This window comes from Hippoglossus hippoglossus, chromosome 12 (genome assembly GCF_009819705.1).
Source record: "Hippoglossus hippoglossus isolate fHipHip1 chromosome 12, fHipHip1.pri, whole genome shotgun sequence".
In the NCBI taxonomy this organism is placed as follows: domain Eukaryota; kingdom Metazoa; phylum Chordata; class Actinopteri; order Pleuronectiformes; family Pleuronectidae; genus Hippoglossus; species Hippoglossus hippoglossus.
Window position 1 is genome coordinate 16,850,502 of NC_047162.1, and position 5,688 is coordinate 16,856,189.

A 5,688-nucleotide genomic window follows, 5' to 3' on the forward strand; every position below is an offset into this window, starting at 1 on the left:
AATGAAGGTGCGGAAAGACTAGTTATTGTAATGATGCATTTGCTTTTCTTTTTCTTTTTCCCATTACAATGAAAAAAAGATAAAACATTTTGTCATTAAACGTAACCTGAAGCTACTCCCGAGTGTTTTGGGTTTTTTTGTTGCATCATCTGCACCCTGTTGCCCTCAGCAGCCGGCTCAGTGCTCAACCTGTTGTTTGGGCTCCGCAGCAGTCGGCTCAGGGCGTCTGGTCCGTTTACACACAGCTGAGCCCCCGAGGCCTCCGGGCTCCAGAGGAAATCACAAGACGCTTCCCAGACTCGCTGGAAATTCCTGAGAGCTTTGCCTCGCAGTGACAGAATGAAGATACCCGGATCAGTTTGAGGAAAACAGCTGAGGTGAGGAGGGAACGAGTTAAAGTGAGCGAGTTAATCCCAGGATCAGCACAGACGGGGTTTGAGCTTGTCCATCGTTTGTCCTGCTCTGACAAACGAACCTGTGAGTATAAATAAAACGTGTCAGGAAGCATCGAGTTGTTCCTGGTGGAACCCCATCAATCACGTGACCTGGACATTTAAGCTGTTTGAAACCGGAGCAGAGGACGACCCCATGTCAATGCTGATTTTAACCATTTGAAACTTCTCAGTGAAGCTCCTGGAGAAAACGTCTTTCTTACTTCACACACAGTTCACCTGCTGCACACTGCTCTCCAGTGGCAAAACGTCTGCAGTGTTGACTTCTCCTATTTACTCTTAAAGCTTCCATGTAGTTTATGATTATAAAGCTTTAAAAAGAAAGAAGAAATGCACAGGCTGTAGCAGGATCTTCTTCCACTTCACCTGGATCCACCGTCCAACCTGGTTTTTGCTTCATACTCAAGGTTTTCTACATCTTCAGATTTTTCTCTTGTTGCCAAAATGTCTGCCTCTTTAAAACATGATGTAATTTCATCTTCTTCGTATTCATGTCATTTTACGGGGATTTGTTTGCAGAGTTTCCTGTCAACCACTGATCGTCCCAGCTGAAGGATTTTTAAATCACTTACGTAACATGTGCTTCTCCCAGTCTGGGCTGTTTGCCCGTCCACCGACATTCACCAGGGTGAAGACACCATGTGTTACTGTCCCTTCATGAAGGAGTCAGTTGATGCGGTCATACAAAATAAATAGGAATATTTCAGCAGATCAAATGTACTAATCTACATTCATTTCATGATTTCAGCTGCTTCATTCATGTGAATATCAAAATCATACAAACAACTTACAATGAATAGACGGATTAAAAAAAATTATTTGACTAAAGTAGTTTGGCCTGTGGCGTCACACACAGAACACCCTCCAGCCCTGTGCCTCCTCTTCATCAATGCCTCCTCCTCATCCTCCTCCTCCTCCTCCTCCAGCCTCCCTTCATGGAACCTCAGCACACCTGTTCCCAGCCAATCCAGACACAGTGACACACACGCAGCTCCTCCCACTGCAGCGGATGGCGTTACCATGGGTTACAGGGTGTTGGCCAGCTCCATCTCCATCCCTCCGGTGAGGAGGAGGAGGAGGAGGTGCTCTTCGTCGTCTCCTCAGGATTCCACATGCTACACTGCAGCAGCTTTCACTGCCAATTAAAGACTCACTGACATATTGACAGAAGGACCATTATTAATGATTCACAGGACTCACACACTGGTCATGTGCCGGATTCACTTCTTCACCTGCTGTGTCTGCAAACAAAGACATCTGATGTGTTTGGTCAGTGTGAAATATCAGCTCCATTCATGTTTTATCATAAAGTAAAACAACAAATAACAAAATAGTTGAATATCTGAAGTGCAATATATATAATCCAGACCCAAATACAGCTGTAAAATACAGAGAAAGCAGTTTTTAGTACATGTGTATGTATTTAAAATCTGTCAAAGTCGTTATTTCAGATTTAACATGTCAATCACTGCTCACAGAAAAGAAAGGTCCTTGCGAAAATGTCGTTGTTACATATTTGATTGACAGCTGAGCCAGCAAGCACACCAGGAAGTGATGTACACGTCACACGTCAAGGACAGACAGTGATTTGTTGACTTGTGAGGACGTGAACATTTTGTTTGTCTAAACTCAAACTGCTGCGTTAAAGCAACACTTTGAGGAACAGCGCCCTCTGCAGGCACAGTAAGTTTTAATTAATATTAATTAATTCACACATCACACCTGCTTTGACCTGCAAACATCAGACCCTGACACTTTTATTACCTCTGCCAATGAGGGTATGCCCCCCCCCCCCATGTTCATTAGTGTGTTTGTTTGTTTGTAAAGAAGATTACACAAAAACAACTGGAGGGGGTTATCATTTGTTTGTTTGTTTGTTTACACAAAAACTACGAGCTTTTGTGGAGGGGTGGGAGGCGACATAAGGAAAAACCAATTAAATTTGAATGCAGCTCTGTACCAGCAGATGGATCCAGGTATTTATTTTCTTTACCGTTGTGAGACGGGGAGTTTTTCAACACATTCCTTGATTTCTCAGATAAGAATTTGGGAATCTTGATGATATTTATCAGACATATTTTGGGGACTGATATGAGTGTTTGTGATTTGGTGCAGATCCAAATGAAAATCCAGATCTAGTCAATTTAACTGTTGTTTCATAAGGGGAGGTCTGAACTATAATGAGAGACATTCTTGTTTGTTTATTTGTTTGTTAGCAGGATTTCTGCAAGACTATTTATTTCAATATTTGTGGAGGGTTGGGACATGACCCTCTGGATCTCATGAATTTGAATGTGTTATTTACTGACCATGAACCAACCTTCATGATTGATTTTCCTTTCTTGGATCTACTCTCCAGAAAAATCCACTTATTGGTGATATACTGACACCAAATCGTTTTGCCTCAGATTGACAAACCGCTGTTTAACCTCCACTGCACAGAGATAATAATCTAATCCAATAGAAGCTTCCAGTATGTTGTTGAGGAGGAGCCGCCGCTGAGAGAATCCTCTCATTCTGCTGATCTCACTGCTTGTCCTACATCTGTTCCCTGGATGCCAGGACCGTGCCCTTCCTGTCCAGAGACCAGACCCCCCCCCCCCCCCCCTCCGCCTCTTCTAACTGTTTATCCGGCACGCTGCCAACTTTCCCCCTCTAATTATCCAACACTCCCCCCCCGTCTCTCCTCCCAGTGGGGGATGCTTTTTTATTTTTTATGGAACAACACTTCAGCAAAAGGCGGAGGTGTTGTATGTGTGTGGGCCTCAGGGCGTGGCTGCACCTTCCACGTTTTCACTTCTCAGCCTCCACCTTTGACATTCAGATGACAGACATTGTTGCCGGCTTCTGCAGACATGACCACACACACACACACACACGCACACACACACACGCACACACGCACACACACACACGCGCACACACACACACACACACACACACACACACACACACACACACACACACACACACACACACACACACACACTGGGAGAGGAAATAGTAGCAGCAAAGCCATTTGCGGCCCACCACGTTGTTATGGAAACTGCGCTGACATGGACTCGGTGTTAAAATATTTTCCATGGCCACTTGTGTAACAGAGCTTTTGTCTGTTGTAGTGTGAGTCAGGAATTAACAATGTGTGTGAGTCTGAGCTGTGGCTGCCTGTTGTTATTGATCACCATGCAGCACTGATGTTATTTAGACCTCACATGCATCTCATTCTCTGTAACAAACCATAATTAGTGTAGATGTCTGTCGCTGAAGATGCAAGATCACATGTTAATGTTGCAACATACAAAGTTTGTTGAGATAAGGATGGAGGATTTTACTGCTTGTCCATCTGATTGTGTTTTATGGTAAAATTCCTGATATGATGATGGCACATGTCTCATAAGTTGGTAAGTTTACATCATTTGAAGATGATTTTCATTGCCGGTTTGTGGCCAGGAGACATTTCTTTGCTGAATAAATGTTAAACTATAATGCATAATTTGTTTTTACTTATTGGATGTTTCTAATCTAATATCATAGGGACATTTTTTGATGCCTTATGTCCTATTATTCCAACATCATATGACTTGTGAGGATATTTAAAAGCAAATAAATAAGAGTCCAGTAACATTCTAACACCAGATTCGTGATTCCTGTCGATATTTATATTTTATGATCCGGCTATGATGCATTTACTGTGTTTACAATGTGTGCCTGATGATTTGAAGGGCGTAAGAAAATAATAATTCAAGTGGTGTCACAAGGGAAGTAACAATGATGCACTTTAATACAGCTTTAAAGAAGGATTTGTAGGAAACAGGAAACAAAACCAGTTCAAACTGAATACATATAATTCAGTACAAGTACTGTGGTTACTAATTGATTCATTAAAATTCACGGTTTTACATTCTGACTTATGATGACAAACTTCCTCTTGAATGCAAGTTACTATTATAAGTTGTGGTTTCATGTTACTCTAAGATATTATAATTTATTTATGATTCAGCTTTTCTATATTTGTCCTATGTGTTTAATGGCTGATGAGACTTTGAAGATCCTAATGGGGATCAATACGTAATCATCATATACTGGTTTACAGTAAACTGCACATATCAACTTACTGTGTACATTGTGCGTATTAATACAGCGGACGGCTTGTAAAAGAAAATGGTGATAAAGGGTTTATTGTTTAAGTAATGGCTTTAAGAGTTAATACATCTAATGGGTTGTCAGGTTGTAATATCCAGCTTCTTTACATTTCTCCTCCTGGATAAGTTGCTTTGTCTTATTACGGCCATTTTTACCTTCAGAACACAAGTCACTTATTCAACAGTTAATTTGCATTTATAATTGAACTTTTGAATGTTTACAATATGAGTAATTGAGTCCTACAATGAAAGCACACATTGAAACGTGGCTCTAGGGTTAGAATTAGGTTGGGGGCCACTTGGTGTGTCAAGAGGAGCTTTAGCTTTAAACGTAACTTTATATCTATGTCATCTTTATATGTGATTATTTTATGGCCTATGAAGAATATCCCTGAACCCTAACCCTCAAGGCTACAAGGCTGCTGCTCTACCAACTGAGCTGAGGAGGCCCTGTAGAAAGTAGGAGGTGGGCTGCAAGAGATATCTACATGTCCCGTAAAAATAACATTTATAATGCAGCACAGGGTTTGAGTTAGGGAAAGTAAAGGTTAGGGAGGGTTGGGTTTAGGGAATGGTTAAGGTTTGGGTTGGTTAGTGCTGGGGTTAGTTGTGGTAAGGGATGGTTAAGGTTTGGGTTGGTTAGTGCTGGGGTTAGTTATGGTTAGGGATGGTTAGGGTGGGGGGCAGGGGACCTCTTAGGTATGTAGAGAATTCCAGGTGACAAAATTCACTTGATACTTATAGGTATAAAGGCGTTATGGTAAGAGTGTCCTCACTAAGAGAAGTGTGTGTGTGTGTGTGTGTGTGTGTGTGTGTGTGTGTGTGTGTGTGTGTGTGTGTGTGTGTGTGTGTGTGTGTGTGTGTGTGTGTGTGGGTGTGTGTGTGTGTGTGGGTGTGTTTGGTGCTGAAGGGACAGCGCCTCTCATTGTTGGACTGGGTGTGGTGACTTTGGTGGAACTGTCCATGGTGCTGATCCCCTCTTGACCTCGAACCTGTGCCAGAAACTCCCCGCAGGGACGCACACACACGCCTCCAGACACACAACAGGTATACACAACAGACACACGCAGCTCTTACACCCACGCACTGTCAGG